The sequence below is a fragment of the Sesamum indicum genome, linkage group LG13, assembly GCF_026168435.1.
Source record: "Sesamum indicum cultivar Baizhima isolate 11 linkage group LG13, ASM2616843v1, whole genome shotgun sequence".
Taxonomy (NCBI): domain Eukaryota; kingdom Viridiplantae; phylum Streptophyta; class Magnoliopsida; order Lamiales; family Pedaliaceae; genus Sesamum; species Sesamum indicum.
Window position 1 is genome coordinate 9,353,100 of NC_142669.1, and position 18,651 is coordinate 9,371,750.

Genomic DNA, 18,651 nt, shown 5'->3' on the forward strand with positions numbered 1-18,651 from the left:
GTAGGAGTACAAATATAAGGGATATTTTTGGTAAATTTTAAAAATTAATATTGTAATTTAATTAACAGTCATTTATAAGTAAAAATGAGATTTTCTTCTTATAAAGTATAAATAATGTAAAAACTAAAAAAAAATATAAAATATTTTTGGATGTCCTATGAATTTTGAAAGTCTGTAAAAATTAATCTATCAATAACACATATTTATTTATATATATATAAATCTATAGAAATCTCCAGAACATATTTGAAAAATCAAACATTAACGGAAACAAATAGCAACGGTAATAAATTAACAACGGTACTAATGGCCGCCGGCTTCAAGTTCCTGAATACGCGCTCCTCCGTCGTCTCCTGGAAACCGGTAGTCTCTCTTTCCATATACACATCCACAAACGCTTGAAATATGTCGCGCAGACAAACTGATAAACCCTAATCCTAATTGCAGACGCGCAAGTTGCCACAACCTGTAGCGGATTGCGTAGAGAGGACTGGTCAGGGATTGCACTCGGGCGACATTTCGACCGTTAGGATTTTCTACCAGCGGCTCCTCGCGTCGGCCGTTACTTCATTTTCCAATCGAATGTTATTCGCGCGTCAATTGAAAATGCTCTGAAGGAGACTCCTCTCTGCACCACGCTGTCCAAAGATGGATACAGCGTTAGGACTATTGAGCACTTGCTGTCCGCTTTGAAGGCCTCTGGTGTTGATAATTGCCGCATCGAGATTCAGGGATCTGGAGAATGTGATCGTTGTGTTGAGGTGATTTCCAGTTTTGATTAGTAATGAATTTGATGATTTAGTCAAAACTATCAGTATCCCATTATACTTGGTTTATACTTTTGGTTGGATTCCATTTTCCATTTATTCACTAGAAAACTCCATTCAAATTTTTAGTTGTCTACTGATTTGGTTGTGAACTTACATGAAATAGGTTGGATCCACGGCTTAGGATTTCTGAATCATGAGAATTTTGTAGTAAGGTTATAGTATGTAGAATGATTGCTAAAGATTTGGAGAGAGGTGGACAGGAAAGATATTGAATCATTGCATGTGAATGGAAGTATGATGCCGACGAGTGCTTCTGAATCCACAAGACTTAGTTGAAGTCAAAACTAGAATTCTGAAGAGAAAGCTCATGATCCATTATTTCTACTACCATTCTTCTTCTGGCAGAAATGAAATAGCCTGGTTAATGGAGCAGGGGTCATACTTTGGTTTATCCTGGAAAGTGCTAATAAATTCCCTTGACTTTTAAACACAAGGGAAAGCCAGGAGACAAAAATGCCTATAATCAACTTACTAGAAACAGTGACTAAATGAATCACCATGTTACCTTTCTCTCTAGATAAAACGCGCCCTGTTTGTTTTTTGTTCTGTTGTACGCTTGAGCCTAGACAGCCTTTAAGGGCTGCATATCTGAAATGTGTCCTGAGGGGGAAGGCAGTTGCATATGAGGTTTGAGAATTTGGAATTAGGATGCTAGTGATATGAAAAAGGATGGTAGGTTGGGAATGGTTTGGCTTCACTTTTCTTTTTTAGAAGAAATATAATTAATTTATTTATGATGTTTCTGATTTGACTGACTTTATTTATTGATCCTCGCTAAGATAACGTGGAAGTGGTATTTTACTCTTCATTGGCAAAGATAATCTGATAGAATAAATCAGTCTGTTCATGCTAATTTGCATCTTCAATGAAGTACTTGAGGATATTGTTGTACAAAAAGAAAGATGGCACTTGGACAGCCAAGAATCTCAGCTTTTTGAGTAATAGGACTTCAAATATTGTTGCTGAAATAGGACTTAAGAGAATGTTAGGAACTGGAACTCTTGAAAATTGCCCTTATTCAGTTAGGATTTCTGAATCATGAGAATTTTTGTAGTAGTATGTAGAATGATTGCTAAAGATTTGGAGAGAGGTGGACAGGAAAGATATTGAATCATTGCTTGTGAATCAGGGTGTCATAATAATCTTATGTGAAATGACAAAAATACCCTTTCATTAAGGGGCATTAGAGTCCTTTCAGCACAGGATTCGCGCGTTTTGCAACGGGGTCGCGCTCGACCCGACCCGGCTCGAACAGCCATCTCGAAGACCCGGACAATCAGAACCGTCCGACCAGGACGAGAGAGCCAGTAGGATAAGGCCACATGGCCCAGTCAACAGTGTCCAGCTGCGCTCTATAAATAGGCCCCGAAACGCAGTTATTAAGGTAACTGTTGCGCATTTATTGAGATCGAAGTTTGAGATGGCATATATTTCTTTCGATCAACCTAACTTGAGCGTCGGAGGGTCATTGTCGGGGACGTACCCAACGAGCTCACGGTTCGTGTTTCATTCTCAGGGAACCCAAAATCTGGTCTAGGAAGAATTAATCATCTGTGCTGAGATTGTTTCACGAGATCGCTTACTTCGACCCTGGCGCCGTCTGTGGGAACGTCTGAGAATTTCTTATAGCTATGGAAGGTTCATCGAGGAGAAATGCCGGAGAAGAAGAGACGCCGAGGAAAGGAGCAATTATTCAAATCACAAAGGAAGAGCTCCAGAAAATGATAGAGGAAGCTAGTCGAAACGATATTGTGGAGTATGAGAGAAAAATTGCGACTCCATTGGTCAAAGAAACTGCGAGGAGGCAGAGTTATTTGAAGATGTGGAACCACCAAGAGAGTCGAGGGTGCAAGGCGAACAGGAGCATCGCAGCAAGCGACCAACATCATCCGATGCTGGCTCCAGCAGTCATGTTCGCGCGAAGAGAAGGGAGCCCATAATATCGCGGGCCGAGGTCGAGAGTGTGGGAAAGCAGATAAACAGCTTGAACAAACAGATTGATGAGCTGAAAAAACGAGGAGAGATAGTGTCCCAAAACAAGAATTCCCCCTTCTGTAATGACATTCTGGTCCAAACAGTTGAGCCGGGTTTCAGAGTACCCGATTTGCGGAGATATGATGGAATGAAGGATCCGCAGGAACACGTGGTAGCATTCGAAATGGTGCTGAATTTATATGGGCAGCCAGCCCCTATCATGGCAAAAATGTTCGCGACCACGCTCATAGGGAAAGCTCAAGGATGGTTCACGAATTTGCCCTGAGGGAGCATCGAATCCTATGATCAGCTAGTGCAGAAGTTCAACTTTCACTTCGTGAGTAAGGAGAAGCAAAAAAGGTCGGCGACTCGTTCAATAACCGCCAGAGGGAAGACGAAACTTTGAACAACTTCATGGGAAGGTTCAACAATGAGACATTGGAGGTGCAGGAGTTGAGGATTGATATGATAGTGAGCATCCTCATCCATGGACTGCGAAAGGGTCCTTTTACGTCTGCTCTAGCACGCGACCCGTCCAGTGACGTCGAGCAGTTAATGACACTAGCCCAGAAATACATAGACGAGGAGGAGCTGAATGCGATGAAAGACTCCGAGCGAAGAGAGCGCGAGCATGTCAGGCGACCGCATGATGGCAGAGAAGGGGGTGGTGGCAAGCAAAAACAAGAAAAACAAAAGGAGCCGAAATACCAGCCCAAATACCATAACTATACTCCACTGGCCATGTCGCGAGAGAAGGCATTGATGATGGTTGAGAATGCAGATGTCCTGAAGTGGCCGAGGCACACTAGGTACACCCCTTCTAAAAGATTTTCTAACAAATATTGCAGATTCCATCGAGAGAGGGGACACAACACTGAAGAGTGCTTCCAGCTGAAGGATGAGATCGAGAGGCTGGTTAGACAGGGATACTTTCGGGATTGAGTCCCTCCAAATTGCAAAATCAGTGGGGAAGTAAGAAGAAGTCGATCGAGGAGCAGAGATCGAAACCCAGGCCCTTCGAAAACGGATAGGGTCCCAACTGGAGGGAGCAATGCACCAACCAAAGGAGTGTTATACACGATAGCGGGAGGATCGAGCGCCGGAGATTCAGGTCGAACACGGAAAAGTGCGCTCGCACTATAGGATCGAGCAGGGAAAGGGAGTTTGTGCTGAAGGTGGAAGACGAAGAAGCCATTTCATTCGATAGCTCAGATAGGCTGGATATTGCGAACTTCATGAACGACCAGATGGTCGTCAAGCTGGACATTGCGAACTTCGCTGTCCACAAAGTGCTGATCGACAGTCGTAGCTCAACAGACATCATTTTCAAGAGTGTAGTTGATAAGATGGGTCTAGAGAACGCACGACTCGAACCCGTAAAAACCCCGCTGGTTGGTATTGGAGGAAGTGAAGTATCTTCACTGGGGACGATCGAGCTGCCTGTGTCCATGGAAGAAGAGCCGAAGAGAAAGACCTTGATGGTCAAATTTCTGGTAGTTGATACCCCATTTACCTACAATGTTATCTTAGGTAGGCCGGGGCTGAACTCATTCCGAGCGGTCATTTCCACTTATCATATGAAGATGAAGTTCCCCATGGAATACGAGATCGGGGAGGTATTGTGCGATCAGAAAGAGGCTCGAAAATGCTACAACTTATCATTGAAAGGGGAGCTCGAGCTGAAGAAGTAGAAGACGAAGGAGGATGCTAAACCCTGACCGTACGAGGCAGAACATTTAAAACCCAATGAGGAATACAAGTCGGTGCAGCTCGTCCCCGAGGAACCTGGTAAGACGACCCGAATAGGGTCCAACATCTTCGATGGAGAAATGACCATGATCGAATTTCTGAGGAGAAATGCTGACATGTGCGTTGATTTTACAGACCTAAATAAAGCCTGCCCAAAGGATCCATACCCGCTACCCCAGATCGATGTGATGGTGGACTCAACAGCGGGGTTCGAAATCTTCTCGATGATGGATGCTTATCAAGGATATCATCAAATTCGCATGGCTGAGGAGGACAGGGACAAAACCTCGTTTGTCACTGAGAAGGGGATCTACTGCTACAACATGATGCCGTTCGGACTGAAGAATGCGGGCGCGACGTACTAATGATTGGTCAATAAGATGTTCGGTGACTTGCTGGGAAAGACCATTGAGGTATATGTCGATGATATATTGGTCAAGAGTAAGAGGTCGCAGGACCATCTCAAGGACCTCGCACAAGCTTTCAGCATAACGAGAGCGTATGGCATGAAATTGAATCCTGACAAGTGCACTTTCGGAGTCGAAGGAGGAAACTTTTTGGGATACATGGTTAGCGAACGGGGAATAGAGGCAAACCTAGAAAAAATCCAGGCTATTATGAATCTGCGATCTCCAGTCTCGATCAAAGAGGTGCAGAAGCTCACGGGCAAGATCGCGTCGCTAAGCAGGTTTATATCCCGATCGGCAAATAGGAGTCTACCTTTCATCAAGGTCCTGAGAAAATCGAAAAGCTTCGCATGGACCCCGAAATGCGACCAGGCACTATAGGAGCTGAAGGAATACCTCACGAAACCCCCCCTCCTAGTGAACCCAAAAGAAGGGGAGACGCTAGTATTTGAAAATGCAGTTAGCTCAGTATTGGTGAGGGAAGAAGAAAACAATCAAACCCGGTCTACTACGTCAGCAAGATGCTTCAGGGTGCGGAGTCCAGATATTCAGAGATGGAGAAGCAGGCTCTTGCTTTAGTAGTAACGGCTCAAAAACTGCGATCTTACTTCCAGTCGCATAAAGTGGTCGTACTAACAAACCACCCCCTCAAACACGTGATGTCGTGACCCGAAGCCTCAGGAAGATTGATCAAATGGGCGGTCGAATTGGGGCAGTACGAAAGCGTAGGTGCTTGCAGATTTCGTAATGGAGTTGACCAGTGACCAAAAAGAACCTGAAACAGCCGAACAGCCTTACTTGAAATGGATGCTACATGTAGATGGATCCTCCAACGCCAATAATGGAGGAGCAGACATACTAACCCAAGGGCCAAAGGGTGTAGAGATCGAAGTTGCAGCTCGCTTATCTTTCCCAGTGACCAACAACGAAGCGGAGTATGAAGCACTCATACTGGGTTTAGAGCTCGCACATGAAGCCGGCGCCCGAGATCTGGAGGTCTTCACGGATTCTCAATTGATTGCCCTACAGATCGAAGGAACATACGAGACGAGGGAGAGGACGATGACATCGTATAAGAAAATCGTTCAGCGATTAATGGGCAAATTTGAGAAATGTTCTGTTTTGCAGGTGCCTAGGGCTAAAAATGACAAGGCGGACGCCTTATCCAAATTCAGAGCCGCAATGGATGGAATCAGGGATCGTAAGATCACGGCCCTAATACGCGAGCGCTCAGCTCTTTCGAACAGAGCAGAGGTGCAGGTGGTCTCAGAAACTAGGTCATGGAAGGACGAAATTGTGAAGTATCTTGAGGACGGTATCCTACCCGACGAGCCCATTGTTGCGAAAAGGGTCAAGTTTCGAGCTACTCGGTGCACCTTACTAGCCGGCCAACTCTATAAACAAACAGTAGATGGGACTCTTTTGAAATGTTTAGACGAGGAAAGAGCCCTTTACGTGATGCGAAAAATCCACGAAGGGAGTTGCGGAAACCACTCAGGCGCGAGATCACTGGCCCAAAAAATCAGGCAACAAGGATACTTCTGGCTCACCTTGATAAAAAATTCTAAGGACCTAGTGAGGAAATGCGAAAGCTGCAAAAATATGCATCCCTGATACACCAGCATGCGACCCCAATGGAGCCGATCAGAATAGCATGCCCGTTCGACCAGTGGGGAATTGACATTGTCGGACCTTTTCCACCCGCCCAAGCTCAGAAGAAATTTATCATTGTGGCGGTCGAATACTTCTCCAAGTGGGTCGAAGCGGAGGCAGTGGCCAAGATATCCGAAAAAGAAGTCATCAACTTCATTTGGAAAAACATCATCTGCAGGTTTAGGATACTTAGAATATTGATATCTGACAGTGACACCCAGTTTCAGGGGAGAAGGATTACGGAATGGTGCAAGGAACTGAAGATCGCGCAGCACTTTACAGCGGTCGCAAACCCTCAAGCGAACGGACAGACCGAGGTGACTAACAAGACGATCTTGCAGCACTTGAAGATGCGCCTTGAAAATAAAGGATCGTGGGTCGACGAGCTACCCGGTGTGTTCTGGTGCCTGTGAAAGGCCGTCGACCACGAAGGGATCGAATTCCGGAGCCTGTGAAAGGCCACCAATTATGTAAAGGTTAGGGAGATTGCATCTTGTACATAGATATAGTCATTACTGCATATGTCAATGCTTGAAGAAACTTGTAAAAACTGCATTTCTCCGGAAGCAATTTATAAAACTGTGTACATTTTTATGCTTACATTTGCCTTTATTTTTATCCACTATCAAAATCTTCAAAGTATTAAATGCGAACCGAAAAAAATGTGTCCAACTTATGCGATCTGAAAAAGACGCACCCAATCAAACGCGAACTGAAAAAGACGTGTCCAACTTATGCGATCTGAAAATGACGCACCCAATCAAACGCGAACTGAAAAAGACGCGTCCAACTTATGCGATCTGAAAAAGACGCACCCAATCAAACGCGAACTGAAAAAGAGGCATCCAATAATGTGATCTGAAAAAGACGCATCATTCTTGCCAACTAATAAAGAGGCATCCAATGCGATCTGAAAAAGACGCACCCAATCAAATGCGAACTGAAAAAGACGCGTCCAACTAATGCCAACTGAAAAAGAGGCATTCGATAATGCGATCTGAAAAAGACGCATTCTTCTTGCCAACTGAAAAAGGGGCATTCAATAATGCGATCTGAAAAAGACACATCCTTCTTGCCAACTGAAAAGGAGGCATCCAATAATACGATCTGAAAAAGACATGCCTTCTTGCCAACTGGAGAAGAGGAATCTTATTACGCGAACTGAAATGCATTCAGCATAAGCGACATAAAAAGAGATGCAGTTATCAAATAAAAGCCTTAAAAGGAGATAGAAGGAAGCAAATACGTGAGCTGACAAAAAATAATTCTATTGATGGTGTCGTTTACACAGTTGCATCGCAAAAATATGCTCACGGGGTCAACTTCCCAGATTTACAAGTCAAATTACTAAAAGTATCAAAGGGAAGAAGGGGTCATACAAAAAGACAAAATCCTATTACAAAAAGGGAGATCGGGTAGCATCAATCCTCATCCTCATCCTCTAGCTCTTTCCTCAGGGCCGCGAACTCATCGTCCTTGAGATCGGGCTCAGCAGAATAGGGTTGAAGGTCGCCATCAAGAGTAATGTCCAACCGACTGCGGTCAAATGACTCCTGGAATCCGCAAAGTTTTTCAATTTGGGCTTCACAAGTCTTGTAGCCTTTGACAAATGAGTCAGCTGATTTGATCTCCCGGTAGTCGTGAAGGTGTTCGTCTTCAGAAAGTCACGGACAACAGCCATTCGAGAGCCAACCAGAAGTTTGTGATGTTCTTCCAGGGTAATGCGATCAGACTGGCCTTCCTCAAAGCCCAGTTTGTGGCCTACGGCCAGTCCAGCCTCCTGGCCGGCCTCGAATCCTTCCTTCCTACCTTCAGATAGAGCAACATCCCTCTCGGATATGGCGATCTCCTTCTCCTTCCTGACGACATCGAGCTCGCCCTCTAAGTTCTTGATTTTCTCAGCGAGGACCATCATGTCGTCCGCGTGCCTGAGATCCGCCTTATCTTTCTCCGCCAGTTGAGCTTGGAGCTCTTTCACCTTCCTATCGGTCAGTATGTAATTTTTGCGATAGGACATGCATTTCAGAGAGAGGCTCCGGAGAAAAGTTAAGCCCTACAAAGTAGTGCGAAGTTATTCGGGTTCGAACATTAGAGCCAACTAAAGAATAAATGATTACCTGTAGCATGGCGTGGGCCCCATATTCCTCGATCCGAACAGGATTGTTCGTCACCAGGGAACTTTGGTCGCGAAGGGAGGTTAAAGAGTTATACAGATCGAAGGTTTCCCCCCTGCTTCCGAGAAAAGCACTGTGCTAGAAGAACAATCTCACTTCAGAGGTTCAGATGGATGCGACTGAGGACCCCTTATAGCTTCCCTGGTCTCCTCCCAGTGCGAAGCAAACTGCTCCAACCTCAAAAACCTATCTCGCTCGTCCGCCTGGCTGCACTTATCCGCAGCTTCCTTGGCCATCCTGCTCAAAGTCTCAGGCCGATGGGGAGTGGATTTTGAAGAACCAGAAGGTGCCACCAGTCATTTTTCCTTCGGTTCTTTCTCCTTCGGACTCGCTCCCTGCCCTTGCTTTTGTGAGGCCCGCTTCCTCTTCTTTGATTTCTTGCCGCTTTCACGATCCGGCTTCCCGGATTCACCTCCCTGATCTCCGCTCGCATTGTCCAAGTTCAGCTCTAGATCGCTAGAGTTATATCCATAGAGAGGTTGGAGGGAGTTTCTTCGCTATCCACTTGGATGAGCTGATGTTTAGCGGGGCTCGAGGGCTCGCGAAGGAACAGGTGCAGGAGGAAGGTCTTTAGAGGGCGCGACTTGTTTCCCCTTGGCTTTGGCCTTGGCTTTAGCCACTTTATTCTCCGTAATGCCTTCAGTCATAAGGCATTACGGGAACTCATGATGATGCTACCTGCAAGAAAAATCGAGGCGTGTAAGCGAGTTCGAACAGAACGACAGGAAAGCATCGCTAGAAGAGAAAATCACCTAAAGACTCTTCGATGTGGAGGGACGCTGGAGAGAGCCCCGATAGTTGCAAAACCTTCTCATTGAGAAGCTTCTTGGGGTCGTATTTATAAGCCGTTAGGCTATTTATCTGATCACCCTCCAGCCCCCCTCCACTTGTTTTCGGGACAGGTTTATATTTGGTCCATTCGTTTTTCAAAGGCCAGACACCTCTAGGAGGTCGAATAAAAATAAAGCGATCTAACCAGACCCCTACATTCAACTTCAGGGTGCTCAGGTATCCACAGTCGGGCTTGGCAGAAAGATAAAAGAAACCTCTATCACCGGATCGTTTCGAAGTAGTGAAAGAGTACAGACTCCAAAAATTATCAAAACTGGGTTCTATACCTAAGTATTGCATTATTACAACAAAAAGGACAATATGAGAAATAGAATTGGGGGAAAGTTGCATAGGGCACAACCCCAGTTTATTCAAAATCAAGGCTACAGGGGGAACCAAAGGAAATCGAAGGCCAGCATTGAGGTGTTTGATAGAAAAAGCACTGAAACCCTCAGGAGGACGGTGCATTCGATCGAAGGTAGCAGGAATAACGATGTCATATTCGGGGGGTATGTAATATTTCTCCCTAATTTTAAGAAAAGGTGTCCTAACACTACTGACTACGGGTTCCCAAGGGTTTCTAGCCAACCTATCCTGGAATTTCGTTAGAGTATAAAGACCGGTTTGCTCATCAGTAATTTTGGAAATAGAAAACTTTTTGTTCCTTTTTGGGGAGGTAGAGAAAGAACGGTGAGCAGACCTAGACGCAGACCCAGATGCAGACCCAGAAGGGGTCGCAGAAGACCCAGAGCCAGAGCTCGACCCAGAATTCGAACTAGAGCTGGAAGACATCGTACCTTAGAATAGGATTGCCCTGGAAGCTGCAGGTCGAATGCGAACTCTTGGTTATCGCCGGTCGCGGAATATCTGTATGAGGAGCAGGAATAAATGTTTGAATGGTGGAGGTATTTATAAACGGACCTCTCTAGAGATGCGCGCCACAGATCAGCCCACAGGATGTTGCCACGTGTCCACCTGGGCAGTGGATCAAGCGACGCGACCGCTCGACTTCTTCAAAGGCAACGACTTTGCACTTTGAAAAAGTGGGGGAATAATGATGGGTGTCATAATAATATTCTGTGAAATGACAAAAATACCTTTCATTAAGGGCATTAGAGTCCTTTCAGCACAGGATCCACGCCTTTTGCAACGGTCGGGTCGCGCCCGACCCGACCCGGCTCGAACAGCCATCTCGAAGACCCGGACAATCAGAACCGTCCGATCAGGACGAGAGCCAGTAGAATAAGGCCACGTTGCCCAAGTCAACAGTGTCCAGCTGCGCTCTATAAATAGACACCGAAACGCCGTTATTAAGGTAACTGTTGCGCATTTATTGAGATCGAACTTTGAGATAGCATATATTTCTCTTGATCAACCTAACTTGAGCGTCGGAGGGTCATTGTCGGGGACGTACCCGCGAGCTCACAGTTTGTGTTTCATTCTCAGGGAACCCAAAATCTGGTCTAGGAAGAGTTAGTCATCTGTGCTGAGATCGTTTCACTAGATCGCTTACTTCGACCCAGATCACTATTCAAAGACAGATAGAGACAAAAATGGATCAAACATGAATCGTCCTTGAGATCGGGCTCAGCAGAATAGGGTTGAAGGTCGCCATCAAGAGTAATGTCCAACCGACTGCGGTCAAATGACTCCTGGAATCCGCAAAGTTTTTCAATTTGGGCTTCACAAGTCTTGTAGCCTTTGACAAATGAGTCAGCTGATTTGATCTCCCGGTAGTCGTGAAGGTGTTCGTCTTCAGAAAGTCACGGACAACAGCCATTCGAGAGCCAACCAGAAGTTTGTGATGTTCTTCCAGGGTAATGCGATCAGACTGGCCTTCCTCAAAGCCCAGTTTGTGGCCTACGGCCAGTCCAGCCTCCTGGCCGGCCTCGAATCCTTCCTTCCTACCTTCAGATAGAGCAACATCCCTCTCGGATATGGCGATCTCCTTCTCCTTCCTGACGACATCGAGCTCGCCCTCTAAGTTCTTGATTTTCTCAGCGAGGACCATCATGTCGTCCGCGTGCCTGAGATCCGCCTTATCTTTCTCCGCCAGTTGAGCTTGGAGCTCTTTCACCTTCCTATCGGTCAGTATGTAATTTTTGCGATAGGACATGCATTTCAGAGAGAGGCTCCGGAGAAAAGTTAAGCCCTACAAAGTAGTGCGAAGTTATTCGGGTTCGAACATTAGAGCCAACTAAAGAATAAATGATTACCTGTAGCATGGCGTGGGCCCCATATTCCTCGATCCGAACAGGATTGTTCGTCACCAGGGAACTTTGGTCGCGAAGGGAGGTTAAAGAGTTATACAGATCGAAGGTTTCCCCCCTGCTTCCGAGAAAAGCACTGTGCTAGAAGAACAATCTCACTTCAGAGGTTCAGATGGATGCGACTGAGGACCCCTTATAGCTTCCCTGGTCTCCTCCCAGTGCGAAGCAAACTGCTCCAACCTCAAAAACCTATCTCGCTCGTCCGCCTGGCTGCACTTATCCGCAGCTTCCTTGGCCATCCTGCTCAAAGTCTCAGGCCGATGGGGAGTGGATTTTGAAGAACCAGAAGGTGCCACCAGTCATTTTTCCTTCGGTTCTTTCTCCTTCGGACTCGCTCCCTGCCCTTGCTTTTGTGAGGCCCGCTTCCTCTTCTTTGATTTCTTGCCGCTTTCACGATCCGGCTTCCCGGATTCACCTCCCTGATCTCCGCTCGCATTGTCCAAGTTCAGCTCTAGATCGCTAGAGTTATATCCATAGAGAGGTTGGAGGGAGTTTCTTCGCTATCCACTTGGATGAGCTGATGTTTAGCGGGGCTCGAGGGCTCGCGAAGGAACAGGTGCAGGAGGAAGGTCTTTAGAGGGCGCGACTTGTTTCCCCTTGGCTTTGGCCTTGGCTTTAGCCACTTTATTCTCCGTAATGCCTTCAGTCATAAGGCATTACGGGAACTCATGATGATGCTACCTGCAAGAAAAATCGAGGCGTGTAAGCGAGTTCGAACAGAACGACAGGAAAGCATCGCTAGAAGAGAAAATCACCTAAAGACTCTTCGATGTGGAGGGACGCTGGAGAGAGCCCCGATAGTTGCAAAACCTTCTCATTGAGAAGCTTCTTGGGGTCGTATTTATAAGCCGTTAGGCTATTTATCTGATCACCCTCCAGCCCCCCTCCACTTGTTTTCGGGACAGGTTTATATTTGGTCCATTCGTTTTTCAAAGGCCAGACACCTCTAGGAGGTCGAATAAAAATAAAGCGATCTAACCAGACCCCTACATTCAACTTCAGGGTGCTCAGGTATCCACAGTCGGGCTTGGCAGAAAGATAAAAGAAACCTCTATCACCGGATCGTTTCGAAGTAGTGAAAGAGTACAGACTCCAAAAATTATCAAAACTGGGTTCTATACCTAAGTATTGCATTATTACAACAAAAAGGACAATATGAGAAATAGAATTGGGGGAAAGTTGCATAGGGCACAACCCCAGTTTATTCAAAATCAAGGCTACAGGGGGAACCAAAGGAAATCGAAGGCCAGCATTGAGGTGTTTGATAGAAAAAGCACTGAAACCCTCAGGAGGACGGTGCATTCGATCGAAGGTAGCAGGAATAACGATGTCATATTCGGGGGGTATGTAATATTTCTCCCTAATTTTAAGAAAAGGTGTCCTAACACTACTGACTACGGGTTCCCAAGGGTTTCTAGCCAACCTATCCTGGAATTTCGTTAGAGTATAAAGACCGGTTTGCTCATCAGTAATTTTGGAAATAGAAAACTTTTTGTTCCTTTTTGGGGAGGTAGAGAAAGAACGGTGAGCAGACCTAGACGCAGACCCAGATGCAGACCCAGAAGGGGTCGCAGAAGACCCAGAGCCAGAGCTCGACCCAGAATTCGAACTAGAGCTGGAAGACATCGTACCTTAGAATAGGATTGCCCTGGAAGCTGCAGGTCGAATGCGAACTCTTGGTTATCGCCGGTCGCGGAATATCTGTATGAGGAGCAGGAATAAATGTTTGAATGGTGGAGGTATTTATAAACGGACCTCTCTAGAGATGCGCGCCACAGATCAGCCCACAGGATGTTGCCACGTGTCCACCTGGGCAGTGGATCAAGCGACGCGACCGCTCGACTTCTTCAAAGGCAACGACTTTGCACTTTGAAAAAGTGGGGGAATAATGATGGGTGTCATAATAATATTCTGTGAAATGACAAAAATACCTTTCATTAAGGGCATTAGAGTCCTTTCAGCACAGGATCCACGCCTTTTGCAACGGTCGGGTCGCGCCCGACCCGACCCGGCTCGAACAGCCATCTCGAAGACCCGGACAATCAGAACCGTCCGATCAGGACGAGAGCCAGTAGAATAAGGCCACGTTGCCCAAGTCAACAGTGTCCAGCTGCGCTCTATAAATAGACACCGAAACGCCGTTATTAAGGTAACTGTTGCGCATTTATTGAGATCGAACTTTGAGATAGCATATATTTCTCTTGATCAACCTAACTTGAGCGTCGGAGGGTCATTGTCGGGGACGTACCCGCGAGCTCACAGTTTGTGTTTCATTCTCAGGGAACCCAAAATCTGGTCTAGGAAGAGTTAGTCATCTGTGCTGAGATCGTTTCACTAGATCGCTTACTTCGACCCAGATCACTATTCAAAGACAGATAGAGACAAAAAGGAATTGTGGAAGTTGAATAAGGTTGTAAATTATTCCAACGAGTCGAATATATTATTGTTAAAAATTATTATTGAGTTTAAAAGATTACTTTTGAATTTGGTTTGAATTCATCAAAATCAATTTTAAATGGATCAAACATGAATCGACTTAGAATAATTTAATATTTTAAATATATTTCATTATTTTTACACTAATTGAATTATATTTATTATTTTTAGATAGAGATATATTATATTTATGGGTTAATTATGTAGGTATTTTTGTTGAATTGGTGGTGGAAACCACAGATTTGTAACAACAGCATCAATTGACTTCCTTCTTCAATGCTCTTCAATTTCATTTGCTATTTGAAATTTCATTAAACCTGCATTTGAATTGGGTCAAGTCTTATAAGACGAGATGCTAGCAGTGCATCCCTGGAGACGCCCAACTAAGTGAATGTCATTGTTTGATCGCAACTAAGGAATTGAGTTATTCCTAAAAACATTCATGAAAAGGATCAGGACACATGACATAAGTGTCAACCCTAACGATCAACACAAAGCTGGTGGCTTATTGTTACTGACAGACGTTGTCACACTCACATGCTTAAATTCAAGGTTTAGTTCCATTTGACCTGGTGATAATTGAAGTCAAATAACTTAGACGGTGGTTCAAACCGGAAGGTACCATTGTTGAAAGCAAGTCATGGAAACGTCGTTTTGATTGCTTGAAATCAATTATTTTTCCAACAAATTATAATTTGTCCCCTTTAAAAATATAAAATTACATGTTTTCTTATAAAACTTTCAAAATTATATTTACAATACTCGGAGAATTTACTGTTTACACCTGACCTCCTTTTATTAGTGTTTTTAACAAAAATATTGACGTTAGCAAAATTGTATAAATTTTCAAGTTTATTCCTTATTTAACATTTTCATGTAATAATTTTATAACTTTTATAATGTTAACCTCACACCACATTTATATATATATATATATATATTATATTTATCCCTTTATATGTATAAAAATATACATAAAATGTAAAATGGGGTGCAAAATTAAAAAACTTATGCCTTTTTTTTTTTTGCTAACGTCATCATTTTTAGTTCAAATCCTAACGAAAGTGTAAAGAAATAACTTTTAAAGAGTGTCTAAGTGTAATTTTAAATTTTTTTTAGAAAAAAGTATAATTTTATATTTTTAGGATGAATCTAAGTATAATTAATCTAATAATTATTGATTATTCATAAATCATTCCAAATAAATGATTCATTAAAAACCTGACTCCATGCCCAAGTCCTTAATTCAGAATCTCAACAATCTATCACACCATAATCGTAAGGTCCAACTTCGACCATATAAATATATATATTTTGAGGTTAAATATATTTTTCATCAAGAACGGATCTAAAGTTTAAAGTCTTGGAGGGGTTGAGTTGAAATTACCAGCAAAAAAAAATTATCAATAACTTTTAATTTTAATTTACAAATAATTTTAAATTATAATTAAAATTTATTATAAACAAAAGAGATCAGTGACTTCAAGTCATATTTAAGCAACATCGGAATCGCAACATAATCCATAGAGCAATCTTTTAGGGATTGTTGGTAGTTTTATGAGAAGAAATAGTAAATAATTTATAATTTGATTAGTTGAACATGAATTTTGTAAGTTTGTCTATATCAATTGTTGAAGCCATATAAGTAAACATTTGATAAATTTTATTAAATTATTGTATTCCGCAATAAGCTATATTGACCCGATCAACTATTTTATTCCATACAAAAATGTAATGGTCAATTAGAGACAGTGAATATTCAAGGTGTACAACGGGTTGGGTCGATTCGATCTAAGACCAGCCCACTACTGTTCATGATCGGTTTGGAAGTGGTCCTGAATCTCTAAGTGGGTCCTAATTGGATCAATTTTTAAATTTCGGCCCAGCTCATGGACTGGCTTGGGCTAGGCCTACATTAAATCCGAATGTGCTTATTTTATTATTTTTTTTATAATATTGAGGTATTTTTATAAACAATTACTGAAATTTATGATTGACTTATGAAATAAATAAATAAATCACACGTACATTTATATATAGAAAAATAATGGTAAAGAACATATAATGAACTTAAATAATAATTTGATTAACAAGCTTACATGAACTTAAATGATAATAAATACAAAAATAACTTAAAATAAAATTTTTAAAAAAATAAAGAGTATTAATGAATTAAAATAGTAAAAATTTAATAATTGAACAATAAAGATAAAAATTAGAGGTGGTGTGTAAAGATATTATTATAGGTTAAGGGGGTTAAATGTAATTATACCAATACTTATTATAAACCATTGGTCCATACGCAATTGGTGTGTATGCAAAAGAGGATTAGAATTCACTGAATATTTATATAAGTACTAGCCACTGTGCCACACAATACTTGTGTGCATATAATCAAATAAATATAACACAAATTTTAAAAAGAAAAACCATATATGATTAAAAGGGGAGCAAAATCAATTAACATTTGTAAAGATGCAATAAACATAATAGTATATTGACGGTTAAAAAATAATGTGGACAATTTATATTAGTAAAATTATTTAAGAGTATCACTGGTATTTTAAAATTTGATATTTCAGTGTCACAAATAATAAATTGTGAATGAGAAGTGATTTTTTTTTCTATACTAGTATAGATATACATTAATCAGATGTAATAAATACAAACTTTGATTTATATATTTATATATATATATCATACTATGATTTTCTTTCAAAATTAAATAAATGAATATAATAATTATCATAGATTCAATGCAATATGTCATAAATAGCATTGTGATATGTATGGACAGTACAATTGAGAGAGATAGAGGGGGAGAGAATATATATATATATATATATATATACATATGAAAAAAGGAAATAAAAAGAGAGAAAAATTCAATTGTAATTACTTTTTATATAATGGTAATTTAATTTCTACACACAAGGTGCAGTGTGGTAATTACTTTTACACCTGAATTTTAATAATATAATACTATTTTTTAAATATTTTATTAAAAAACTCATAATCTCACTCAAATATCTTCTAAACTGAGTATTTGATCAAACGAGTGATAGGATAAATCTGATTAAAGTATAATAAAAAAGTTCAAAAATAATTATAAAATATTTACTTTGTGGGATTAATTCTGTAAGTGAGCTGATAACTCCTCTCACCTTATGAGATGGCTTTAGCAATATAAACGACTATAAAAAAATTACATATAGTATTTCTGAATTTTGCCTTGATTTAACAACTATTTTTTTAATTATTCATAATTTACTAAAATTACTTACATTAACAAAAAAATAGAGAATAAAAATTTATATTTATACTCGATTGACGTATTACTGACTCAAATAAATTTTTTTGTGACTAAAGTTACACATTCACAAGTTAATGCATGTAGGGAGGTATATTTTTACTATTACAAAGATAGTTTAGGCGACAGTAATACGATCGATTAACCCTACAACTTGGAAGAGGGGTTGCTGGAAAAATTAGAATCGACATTTATCGTTAATAAATGGTTGCAGAGAATGTGAAAGTGTTGGGAGACTTACCCAAAGATTGTGGTCGACGTTGTACCTTTGATCCACTCTGCCAAACGCCTGTCTTCGCCTGAAAATGTCCAACGGAAGAAATCAGAATTGCTGAAAAGAGGGAAAAGTCGAACTAGGGATGAGGGTAGGCAAGGTGGAATTTCAAATTCAATGGTACAAGAAGGTAATTTCACGGTTAAATGATCAATTTAATATGAGATCGTAAACAAGATTTCGCGGATATATTGCGGATTGTGTATACCGTAGTAAACATATGTGTAGCGTGTCCCATTTCGGATAATCCACTCGGTTCTCCCAAATCATTCCCAAGTAGGGATATGTTGACCCATCAAGTAAACACGCCCTTATATGATATTTGAATGAGTTTGCAAGTTTTTTTTTCTTTATAATATTTTACAACATATTTGAAAGCTTATAATCTATTATAATATATTTGGTATTTTTTTAATTAGTTATAGTTGTACGCCATCCCCAAGAATATATAGAAAAAAAATTGTATGAGATGAAGCTAAAAAAATAAAATGAAAAGAAACAAACATATTGTCAGGAGATGAGAATAAAGAATTCCCTGAAAAGAAAAAAAAGTGTGGTGAGATGTAAGAGAAAAAATAAATTATAATTGTGAGTTTGTTAAAAATATAAAAATTTTGAGAAAATAATTATGAAAAAAAGTAAGGTGAGAGAGAAGCGCTAAGTAGTGGACTAAGAAAATGAGATAATTAAAAAAATATTGAAATTAATTTTGTAACCATTTTTATGTAAAGAAATAAATTAAA

At 41.5% G+C, this 18,651-nt stretch overlaps 1 long non-coding RNA gene across 2 annotated transcripts; it reads left to right on the plus strand.

The window, feature by feature from the left end:
- Positions 1–227: 227 nt before the first annotated feature.
- Positions 228–7,213, plus strand: LOC148784489 (uncharacterized). Of its 2 annotated transcripts, XR_016063663.1 has the most exons (3): positions 228–363; positions 448–761; positions 1,960–7,213. It is a non-coding gene; the product is annotated as an uncharacterized LOC148784489 (long non-coding RNA). The 2 variants fall into 2 exon arrangements; XR_016063662.1 differs by lacking the exon at positions 1,960–7,213 and having other exon boundaries at positions 448–891.
- The last annotated feature ends 11,438 nt before the right edge of the window (positions 7,214–18,651 follow it).